Genomic DNA, 12,602 nt, shown 5'->3' with positions numbered 1-12,602 from the left:
CTGTTGGAGCTTGTCAGTAGCAAAGTCCTGAAAGTACAAAAAGGAATACTGAAGAGAGCTTAACACCATTCCTGCTTGAATTTGAAGGCCGATTTAAGTCTATCCTTTCAGAGTTGCAGACTTAAACGCAGGCCTCCTGTGGCTCGTTGGTCTAGGCGTATGATTCTCGCTTCGGGTGCGAGAGGTCCCGGGTTCAAATCCCGGACGAGCCCCCTTAAATTCACAAGCTCTTAGCTTCATGGAATTCTTTGGTAAGACACATTCCTTCTGGGGCATTGTAAAAGTGTTGTGTGCCAAACCTTTCAATGTTATGTGTGACACCAATTTGTCTTTCTAAAATAACGTTTTTGATTTTGTGAAAGAGTCACTCTCATGACTCATTGAGTGATGCCATTGACTGCACAGTCCCTGCCACGCAATCTGTATATGTCACATTTTGAGATTGCCTTGGAAACCTTACTGGGCAGGTACTACAATATACCTATTACCAGGTACTATCACCTAATGGAAACTCTAAAGATCGAGCTGAGTCAAGTTAAGCCAAGCTAGGTAGGTGCAAGTGGAAAAGGGCTATTAGAGATCACAAAGTCTGATCGAAATTGAGGCCATTCAATTTCGGTGTAAAGACGTTAAACTACATATGTGAAGGTCTCATAATGGTTTCACCTGAAACCTCTGCTGATAATCACCCACACCTTTTTTCCACCCCTTGGCTCATGTGATGTGTTTCATAGTTGGTCAACGACCCTGGTAAAGACAACCCCCTCTGGGGTTTAAATACCTGGGACTCTCCAACGTTTAGTTTTAGATCTAACGAAGGTTCTCAGAGGAGAGGTGAAAGGTCTTCAAGGCACTTAGAGAATTCCAGCTGCTTTCTTTCAGAGCTCATCAGACTACCATGACGTGGATGACTGGGAACCCTTTTTTCTCATTCACTGTGTGCAGTCCCTCTGGAGTCATCCCTGTTGGAACTTGTCAGTAGCAAAGTCCTGAAGGTACAAAAATGAATACTGAAGAGAGCTTAAAAACATTCCTGCTTGAATTTGAAGGCCGATTTAAGTCTATCCTTTCAGAGTTGAAGAGTTAAGCACATGCTATCTGTGGCTCGTTGGTCTAGGCGTATGATTCTCGCTTCGGGTGCGAGAGGTCCCGGGTTCAAATCCCGGACGAGCCCCCTTAAATTCACAAGCTCTTAGCTTCATGGAATTCTTTGCAAAGACACATTCCTTCTTGGGCATTGTAAATGTGTTGTGTGCCAAACGACTCAATGTGATCAATTTGTCTTTCTAAAATAACGTTTTTGATTTTGTGAAGGAGTCACTCTCATGACTCATTGAGTGATGCCATTGACTGCACAGTCCCTGCCACGCAATCTGTATATGTCACATTTTGAGATTGCCTTGGAAACCTTACTGGGCAGGTACTAAAAAAATACCTGTAACCAGGTACTATCACCTAATGGAAACTTTAAAACAAACCCTAAATTCAATGGGAATTCAATGCAAGGAAGCCAGAACTGCAGTGATGTGATCGAATTTCCTACTACCGGTTAAAAATCGTGCCGCCGCATTTTGCACTAACTGCAAGCGTGACAAGGTGCCCGACCGAACCCCTGGTTTGGATTTCTTCTCTCTGGCATCTGGATCTCATAAGTTGTTTGCTAAATGGCGAGGTCCATATACTGTGCTAGGAAAGCTGAGTTCAAAAAATTTGTTTTCAGCAGTAAGAGTACCTGCTGTCCTCGGCTGACCAATCTCTCCCTTGCGGCCCTGTTGTAACAGGCCAACTGTCACTGTTGCACTTTCTTGCCTCTTCACCAATTTGGTGTTTTGCTCCATTTTCTCCCTCATCTGAAAAACGTAGTTCAACATGCTTGTCAGTTCTTTCCTTGGCCTCACCCAGGATTCCATGTGTAGTGAAAGATTTGACTGAAGCTGCTTGAAACTTTTTCACCAGCTGAGCAGCTTCCTGCGTTGACTTTGGAGCCCTTTCTTTCACCCACACCTGGAGTTCTGGAGTCAACGAGCAATAAAACTGCTCAACGATATGGCAACCTGCTCCTTGGTTTTTTTTTTTTGCGGTTGGATCCATTTGCCATACAGGTCCTTCAGTCGTTTCTAAACCTGTTTTGGACTTTCACTGAGCTGGATGTCAGGCTCCCGAAACACACATAGTGTTTAAAAATGACTGATAGTTGTACCATATTCAACACAAGTTAAAAAAATACCCAGAAAATTCTGATTTTTTGGAACTGAGATGTTCAATAACCCTTATTGGGTTATTATTAAATTCATGTTTCTTTTTCCTTTACCATGTTGTTTATGATATATTTTTATTAAATATTTATTATAGATTTTTTGTATCACATTTGATACAACTTTTTTTTGGCAACTTTTGTTCATTTTAGACAAAAAAAAGAGTTTTGTTGATAACATTTTGAAACGATGGCAAGTATTAATCATATTGATGAGATAGAGGTCTCAGAAACTCACGTAGCAAATATGATACCAAGTCATATCACATCATATGACCAAGATCTGGGAAATGGACTTAAATTTTTATTCAGTGTGACCTGAAATGAGGGACTGAGACCAAAAAATCAATAGCTCAGACTATTATAGGACCAGAAGTATTTTTGCAACCATACATTAGAGACTTCATTTTACAGATGGAGAAGCTGCAGCCATCTGTGATACTGTCTATGGTGATAAAAATCAATGCAGTCAAAATAAATGCATACGACGAGTAAGTATGTACAGTACTGTCCGAATATCCTTGTCCACCCTTCATTTCTTTATGTTTTGCTTCTAAGAATCAAGACTTTCTTTCATTTTTCAAAGTGAGCAATACTTTATCTTGCTTTTTGAGGACCTTTCAGTGTTGTTGGGGTTTTTTTGTTTTATGTTGTTTTGTTTGTGTTTTTATATCGGCTGCTTTTTCACTCCATTTCATTCCATTCATCAACCAATGAACCATCAACCAAGGAGGTTTAAACAGAAAGCAAGCCTTTTTATTGAGCTGATGGAAATATTACAGACAAAGGAGAAAGTTCAAAACATGAATAGGAACTAGCAAAAACCTGAACTGTGAATGACACTATGAAAACAGGAGCAGAGAGACATGAAGGAGGTTTTAGGAACTTGACAGATGCATAAGGAGAATGCAACAGATCATGTGACAGAACAGAAAGGGAGACAGGGACAACATGGTAAACAGAAAGTGGTGTGATGCCAGGAGCATTTCTATTCTCTCCAGCGGCTGCTCGCCACATCTGGAGTTCCTGAGCATTAAGTGCCGCCCTTTCTATCTGCCCCGTGAGTTCACCTCGGTCATCGCCACGGCGGTCTACATCCCACCCCAAGCGGACACAGGTATGGCTTTGTCCGAATTACATGATGTGCTGAGCTCGCTTCAAAACAAGGACCCGGGCGCAGCCCTCATTGTAGCAGGAGACTTTAACAAAGCGAACCTCAGACAAGTCATGCCAAACTTTTACCAGCATGTTTCGTGTCCAACGAGAGGGGATCGGATTTTGGATCACTGCTACACGCCATACAAGCAGGGCTACAAAGCTGTCTCACACCCGGCTTTTGGGAAGTCTGACCACAACGCCATCTTCCTCATTCCCCAGTATAAACAAAGCATACGGAGGGAAGAAGTAACCACGAGGGAGGTAAAAAGGTGGACTGCCCAATCAGAAGCTATGCTACAGGACGCACTCAACGACGTAGACTGGGACATGTTCAGAGCATGCGCAGTCGACATCAACGAGTTTACGGAAGTAGCAGTATGCTTCGTCAATATGCTAGCGGAGGAGATTATCCCCACTGCGAGAGCCACCACATTCCCAAACCAGAAACCGTGGATGGACAGATCGATCCGCACTGCAGTAAACGCCAGGACCGCCTCCTACAACGCGGGTCTCGCCACTGGCGATATGAGCGCCTACAAAGCGGCCTCATACGGCGTGCGGCGCGCGGTGAGAGATGCCAAACGCAGGTACCGGGAACGTGTGGAGTCCCACTTCCACCAGGGCGACACACGGAGTATGTGGCACGGACTACGCACCATTACGGACTACAAAGCCAGGGACAGTGCGCCGATCAACGCCGACTCTGCATTCACCAACGAGCTGAATCGGTTCTACGCCCGTTTCGAGGTTAGCCAGGCGGCTAATGCTATCTACCGCCTGACTACCGAGGACAGTGACGTCATCAGCGAGAGACCGGTGACCAGCATCGCGGAGCATGACGTCCGAGCGGCACTGAGGAGAGTGAACACAAGGAAAGCGGTGGGGCCAGACGGCATCACCGGCCGTCTGCTGCGCTGCTGTGCTGACCAGCTAGCAGGTGTGTTCACTTACATCTTCAACGAGTCCCTGGCGAAGTCTGTGGTCCCCACATGCTTCAAAAGATCCACCATCATCCCTGTGCCCAAGAACAGCAAACCCTCATCCCTGAACGATTACCGGTCAGTTGCACTGACCTCGGTAGTAATGAAGGTGTTTGAGAGGCTGCTGAAGAACATCATCTCCTCCTCCATCCCAGACACCACAGATCCGCTGCAGTTCGCCTACAGATCCAACAGATCCACAGAGGATGCCATCGCCCACGTCCTACACACCACTCTCAGCCACGTGGACAAGAAACAGGGTAACTATGTGCGAATGCTGTTTTTTGATTACAGTTCAGCGTTTAACACAATAGTGCCCTGCAGACTGTTCACAAAGCTGAGGGATCTGGGACTTAACAGCCGTCTGTGTGCATAGGTGTTGGACTTCCTCACTGGCAGAACTCAGGTGGTGAGGGTGGGCAGGTGCTTCTCCAACAGCATCACCATCAACACAGGAGCACCTCAGGGATGTGTCCTCTCGCCACTGCTCTACTCCCTCTACACTTCAGACTGTGTAGCCACCCATGGCTCCAACACCATTGTGAAGTTTGCTGACGACACAGTGGTGTTGGGTGCCATCTCCAACAACGATGAGACGGCCTACATGGATGAAGTGAAGAATCTTGCATGGTGGTGCCAGGACAACCACCTCCAGCTGAACGTCAGCAAGACCAAGGAGCTGGTGGTGGACTTCAGAAGGGGTCAGCACAGAGACTACAAGCCCATTATCATCAATGGAGCTCCAGTGGAGAGGGTGCAGTCCTTCAAGTATCTTGGTGTCCACATCTCCTCAGACCTGACATGGGCTGCCCACATTCAGGTCCAGACCAAAAAGGCTAGGCAGCGCCTGTATCACCTACGACAACTGAGGAAGTTCAGGGTCTCTCCAAAGATCCTCAGGATTTTCTATACAGGCGCTGTGGAGAGCATCCTCACACAGAACATCACATCCTGGTATGGGAACAGCTGTGTGAAGGACCAAAAAGCTCTCCAGAGAGTGATCCGTACAGCAGAACGCTGCTGCAGGATTGCTCTCCCCCCGCTTCAGGACACCTACACCAGGAGATGCCGGACTAGAGCAGCGCAGATACTGAAGGACCCGTCCCATCCTGGCAACAAACTGTTCCAACTTCTGCAATCTGGTAGAAGGTTCCGCATCTTCCGGGCAAGGACAGAGAGACTCAAGAGGAGCTTCTATCCCCAAGCCATCCGTGCCCTAAACACACACACCCACCCTCTCACATCATCTATAATTGACTGAGACAGGACTCTCTTCCAGACACTCTAAACCAAGGCACAATGTACATTTCAATTCCTTTAATTTTAAATATGTTTATATTGTCTATCCTGTAAAATAGTCAGATGTCTATTCATATTAATGTACAGAATTCACCTGCTTGCTGCTACTACTGCACATTCACCCAGTGTATATACTATATGTATATATATATATATATATATATATATATATATATATATATATATATATATATATATATATATATATATATATTATGGAATGCCCTTTAGGAAAATATTATATATATATATTCCAACCAAAGTCTGAATATATAGAATGAAACTTGAATATATAGAATGATCTTCTGAATATAGAATGAAACTTGAATATATAGAATGAAACTTGAATATATAGAATGAAACTTGAATATATAGAATGATCTTTTGAATATATAGAATGAAGCTTGAATATATAGTCAAGTCAAGTCAAGTTTATTTATAGAGCACATTTAAAAACAACCAAGGCTGACCAAAGTGCTGTACAGTAAATACAGATAAAATACAATAGAACACAATTTCGTAATAACACCTCGCTGATAAAAATAAAATAAAAATATATAAAACAAATAAATTAAACCTTTCTAAAAGCCAATGAAAAGAGGTGAGTTTTAAGAGCGGTTTTAAAAGTTTCTAGGCTTTTGGAGAGTCTGACGTGAGGAGGTAAACTGTTCCACAGTCTGGGTGCAGCCACAGCAAACGCCCTCTCTCCCTTTGTCTTTAATTTATACCTGGGAACATCTAAAAGCATCAGGTCGGCTGACCTCAAAGATCTCCTGGGGCGATAAGTACTAAGGAGTTCTGACAGGTAAGAAGGTGCAGTGGCATTTAAAACCTTAAAAGCCAGCAATAAGATTTTAAAATCAATCCTAAAGGCAACTGGGAGCCAGTGGAGAGAGCAGAGAACCGGAGTGATGTGGTCTCTTTTTTTTGAACCGGTCAACAGGCGAGCGGCAGCGTTCTGCACCAGTTGAAGGCGATGTAGACAGGAACGATCTAGGCCAGCATAGAGGGAATTGCAGTAGTCTAGCCGTGAAGTAATAAAAGCATGGACCACTCTTTCTAGATCGTTCCTGCAAAGGTAAGACTTGACTTTGGCTAAAATCCGCAAATGATAAAAAGATCCCTTAACTACAGAGCTGATTTGTTTATCAAGTTTAAAAGCATTGTCAAAAATAACACCAAGACTCTTAATGGAAGAAGTGCAATCGGAGGTTAGGGGTCCCAAAAAGTCAAGAGAGAAGTTGGGATCTTTAGGAAGCCCAAACACAATGACTTCAGTTTTGCTTTCATTAAGGTGTAAGAAGTTAAGAGTCATCCAAGTCTTAATGTCAGACAAGCAGGAGAGTAGCGGCTGCAAAGAAACATTGCAGTTCAACCTCAGAGGGAGGTAGATCTGAATATCATCGGCAAAGATGTGGAAGGACACATTATGTTTACGGAGCACATCACCCAGAGGGAGCAAGTACAGAATAAACAACAGGGGGCCTAGTATGGACCCCTGAGGTACGCCACAGGTTAAAGGAGCTCTGGGAGATGACAGTTCACCAAGGTGAACAGAAAAACTCCTATTATTCAAATAGGACTGGAAAAACTTTAAGACAGTGCCCTTTAAACCGACACAATGTTGAAGGCGGGATAGCAGTATGTTGTGATCAACAGTGTCGAAGGCTGCTGTCAGGTCCAAGGTTACTAAGACAGCAGCACAACCAGAGTCAACAGTTAAAAGCAAATCATTAAAAACTCTCAGAAGGGCGGTTTCTGTGCTATGCCGAGCTCTAAAACCAGACTGGAACTTCTCATAGAGATTGTTGTTGTCAAGAAATAGCTGGAGCTGCGTGAGGGCGGCTCGTTCCAGTACTTTGGACAGAAAAGGGAGGTTGGAAATGGGCCTATAGTTAGAGAGTAGGGATGGATCTAGATTAGGCTTTTTAAGGAGAGGTTGAACAACAGCGTGCTTGAAGGGTGTTGGAAAACAACCAGAACTGAGGCAGGCATTGATCAGGACCAGAAGGAAAGGTCCGACTGAGTCCAGAACCTGCTTCAGAAGCCGAGAGGGGATAGCATCGGTGGAACAGTTGGTAGTCTTAACCTTGCAGACTATTTCATGCAGCTGAGAGAGAGAGATTGGTTCGAACTGATTAAAGGCAGAATGGCACAAAGACAAAACACAGGGATTGGAAGGTGAAGATGGAATGACAGACTGCAGGGAGGAAATCTTGTTTACAAAGAACTTTAGAAAGTCATTACAGAGGGTGGCAGAAGGTGTGAGGCTGGTGGATGTGTAAGGATTTACAATGGAATTTAAAACACGAAACAGAGTCTGAGGTTTATGGACACTACTGCTAACCAGGTTTGATATGTAGGAGGACTTGGCCTCTTTAACGGCTTTCTGATAGGTTGAAAGAGAGTCTCTGAGGATATTAAAAGAAATGTGCAGCTTGTCCTTTTTCCATTTTCTCTCAGCACACCTACAGGTGCGCCTGAGAGCACGAACAGAGTCTGTAATCCAGGGTTCAGCGTGAGCTTTGGGACGGAGTGTTTTTAGGGGAGCGATGAGGTCCAAAATAGAAGTACATGTTGAGTTGAAAAGAGCAGTTAAATCTTCTGCACACAAGGAATCAATCCAGTCCACCGTGGAGAGCTCAGAGTTGCTAAAAGCAGCAGAAAACTGAGATGGTACATGGGTATTGATGATCCGGTGACGGCGTGAAGGAGGTTTAACTGCAGCATCAGAACAATGTGCAGTGGCAGAAAATAGAACAGGAAAATGATCGGAGATACACGCACTCTCACAAATTTCAGAGATGTGGATACCCAAGCCGTGAGACATGACAAGGTCCAAAGTGTGACCCTTCTCATGTGTGGAGCCAGACACACACTGAGTAAGGTTGAAGGAATCCAACAGTGAAACAAAGTCTCTAACCAGGGGTTTAGATGGACAGCACACATGAATATTCAGGTCACCAACAATAAGAAAATGATCGAAATCTACTGAAAGCCCTGAAAGGAATTCCCCAAACTCACTGATAAAGTCCTTGTTAAATTTGGGAGGACGATATACCACTGCAATCAGTAACGGAGTGGATGAGTTTAGTTTAAAAAGCTGTAGTTCAAAGCTGGAAAAAGAGGAAAAAGAAATCTGATGGCAGTCATAAACAGATTTAAAAACACAGGCGAGGCCTCCGCCTTTGCCAGAGGACCTGGGAGTGTTTAAAAAACAACAGCCTGGAGGAAGAAGCTCAGAGAAAGCCACAGTCTCACCAGCGCATAACCAGGTCTCCGTCAGGAACATAAAATCCAAGTCGTAAGAAGAGAAAAAATCCTTGAGCAGAAACGTCTTATTGGAGAGGGATCGAGTGTTGATCAAAGCCATAGATAAGGTGAGATCAGTAGCTGTCATCGGGGTTGATATGCGGGTGAGTGGGCGTAGGTTAGAGTTTGTAGCACCAAATCTGCGGATCCGTGGCTGTAGGAGAGCCGATGACTGAGGACCCGGAACGGAAACAGCGAGCGACGGACCCGGAGAGTCACGCAGGAAGGGAGCAAACACCAGGCGTGGGCCGGAGATGGCAGAGAGTCGCCTACCAGAGGAGAACGCCGCCGCCGGCATGGCGAGGAGTGAGCCAGATGACCGAGGGAGGCGCGGGCCAAGAAGCGGGCCTACCGGTAAAGCCGGAGCAACAGCAGGCGGAGTTTGAGAGACGGTTTTCACCCAGGGTCCTCTGGGCTGGAGTGAGCCCCTCACCGCAGCAGAGTAGCAGAAACCCATCTGAGCGAGGGGAGGATCAGCCAGGCAGGAGAGTGATAGAAATGCCTTTGTGCGAGCCAGGAGACCACTTCGCTTCCCTCGTCTTCTCCAACGTTTTTTCCGGTGTAGCTTGGGAGGGAGGAACCAGGTGCGACGTAGGTAAGGTGGAATACCATCGAACAGTGGAGGCACACCGCTTGTTTGTCCATCAAAGACAGAGGACAAAGGCGCTGACACTGCTGAGTCTCGAATAATAAAGAGAGTTTGCCGGTCATAAGTCCGGAGCGAGTTGATTTCCACAGTTAAGGCAAAGAACAGCAAACAAAAAACCAAAAAACAGGAGGAGGAGTGACGGCGAGCTGAACATACTGGCGCCATCTTGTCCAGGTTCCATTCCTGATATAGAATGAAACTTGAATAGAATGATCTTCTGAACATATAGAATGAAACTTGAATATATAGAATGATCTTTTGAATATATAGAATGAAACTTGAATATATAGAATGATCTTTTGAATATATAGAATGAAACTTGAATATATAGAATGATCTTTTGAATATATAGAATGATCTTTTGAATATATAGAATGAAACTTGAATATATAGAATGATCTTTTGAATATATAGAATGATCTTTTGAATATATAGAATGATCTTTTGAATATATAGAATGATCTTTTGAATATATAGAATGAAACTTGAATATATAGAATGATCTTTTGAATATATAGAATGATCTTTTGAATATATAGAATGAAACTTGAATATATAGAATGATCTTTTGAATATATAGAATGATCTTTTGAATATATAGAATGAAACTTGAATATATAGAATGATCTTTTGAATATATAGAATGAAACTTGAATATATAGAATGATCTTTTGAATATATAGAATGATCTTTTGAATATATAGAATGAAACTTGAATATATAGAATGATCTTTTGAATATATAGAATGATCTTTTGAATATATAGAATGAAACTTGAATATATAGAATGATCTTTTGAATATATAGAATGAAGCTTGAATATATAGAATGATCTTTTGAATATATAGAATGATCTTTTGAATATATAGAATGATCTTTTGAATATATAGAATGAAACTTGAATATATAGAATGATCTTTTGAATATATAGAATGAAACTTGAATATATAGAATGATCTTTTGAATATATAGAATGATCTTTTGAATATATAGAATGAAACTTGAATATATAGAATGATCTTTTGAATATATAGAATGAAGCTTGAATATATAGAATGATCTTTTGAATATATAGAATGATCTTTTGAATATATAGAATGATCTTTTGAATATATAGAATGATCTTTTGAATATATAGAATGAAACTTGAATATATAGAATGATCTTTTGAATATATAGAATGAAACTTGAATATATAGAATGATCTTTTGAATATATAGAATGATCTTTTGAATATATAGAATGAAACTTGAATATATAGAATGATCTTTTGAATATATAGAATGAAACTTGAATATATAGAATGATCTTTTGAATATATAGAATGATCTTTTGAATATATAGAATGAAACTTGAATATATAGAATGATCTTTTGAATATATAGAATGAAGCTTGAATATATAGAATGATCTTTTGAATATATAGAATGATCTTTTGAATATATAGAATGATCTTTTGAATATATAGAATGATCTTTTGAATATATAGAATGAAACTTGAATATATAGAATGATCTTTTGAATATATAGAATGAAACTTGAATATATAGAATGATCTTTTGAATATATAGAATGATCTTTTGAATATATAGAATGAAACTTGAATATATAGAATGATCTTTTGAATATATAGAATGAAACTTGAATATATAGAATGATCTTTTGAATATATAGAATGAAACTTGAATATATAGAATGATCTTTTGAATATATAGAATGATCTTTTGAATATATAGAATGAAACTTGAATATATAGAATGATCTTTTGAATATATAGAATGATCTTTTGAATATATAGAATGATCTTTTGAATATATAGAATGAAACTTGAATATATAGAATGATCTTTTGAATATATAGAATGAAGCTTGAATATATAGAATGATCTTTTGAATATATAGAATGATCTTTTGAATATATAGAATGAAACTTGAATATATAGAATGATCTTTTGAATATATAGAATGATCTTTTGAATATATAGAATGATCTTTTGAATATATAGAATGAAACTTGAATATATAGAATGATCTTTTGAATATATAGAATGAAACTTGAATATATAGAATGATCTTTTGAATATATAGAATGAAACTTGAATATATAGAATGATCTTTTGAATATATAGAATGAAACTTGAATATATAGAATGATCTTTTGAATATATAGAATGATCTTTTGAATATATAGAATGAAACTTGAATATATAGAATGATCTTTTGAATATATAGAATGATCTTTTGAATATATAGAATGATCTTTTGAATATATAGAATGATCTTTTGAATATATAGAATGAAGCTTGAATATATAGAATGATCTTTTGAATATATAGAATGATCTTTTGAATATATAGAATGAAACTTGAATATATAGAATGATCTTTTGAATATATAGAATGATCTTTTGAATATATAGAATGAAACTTGAATATATAGAATGATCTTTTGAATATATAGAATGAAACTTGAATATATAGAATGATCTTTTGAATATATAGAATGAAGCTTGAATATATAGAATGATCTTTTGAATATATAGAATGATCTTTTGAATATATAGAATGATCTTTTGAATATATAGAATGATCTTTTGAATATATAGAATGAAACTTGAATATATAGAATGATCTTTTGAATATATAGAATGAAACTTGAATATATAGAATGATCTTTTGAATATATAGAATGAAACTTGAATATATAGAATGATCTTTTGAATATATAGAATGAAACTTGAATATATAGAATGATCTTTTGAATATATAGAATGATCTTTTGAATATATAGAATGAAACTTGAATATATAGAATGATCTTTTGAATATATAGAATGATCTTTTGAATATATAGAATGAAACTTGAATATATAGAATGATCTTTTGAATATATAGAATGAAACTTGAATATATAGAATGATCTTTTGAATATATAGAATGAAACTTGAATATA

General features: G+C 39.7%; 2 non-coding genes across 2 annotated transcripts; both read left to right on the top strand.

Moving 5' to 3' along the window:
- The first annotated feature begins 140 nt into the window (after positions 1–140).
- On the top strand, positions 141–212 carry trnap-cgg (transfer RNA proline (anticodon CGG)). The gene has a single exon. It is a non-coding gene; the product is annotated as a tRNA-Pro (tRNA).
- Positions 213–1,102: 890 nt separating this feature from the next.
- trnap-cgg (transfer RNA proline (anticodon CGG)) lies at positions 1,103–1,174 on the top strand. The gene has a single exon. It is a non-coding gene; the product is annotated as a tRNA-Pro (tRNA).
- The last annotated feature ends 11,428 nt before the right edge of the window (positions 1,175–12,602 follow it).

The sequence above is a fragment of the Copadichromis virginalis genome, linkage group LG18, assembly GCF_057382275.1.
Source record: "Copadichromis virginalis isolate Kocher_CV1m ecotype Utaka linkage group LG18, C_Virginalis_male_GT1.1, whole genome shotgun sequence".
Taxonomy (NCBI): Eukaryota; Metazoa; Chordata; class Actinopteri; order Cichliformes; family Cichlidae; genus Copadichromis; species Copadichromis virginalis.
The sequence above is the reverse complement of the archived record's forward strand: the minus strand, read 5'-3'. Positions and strand labels throughout refer to the sequence as shown.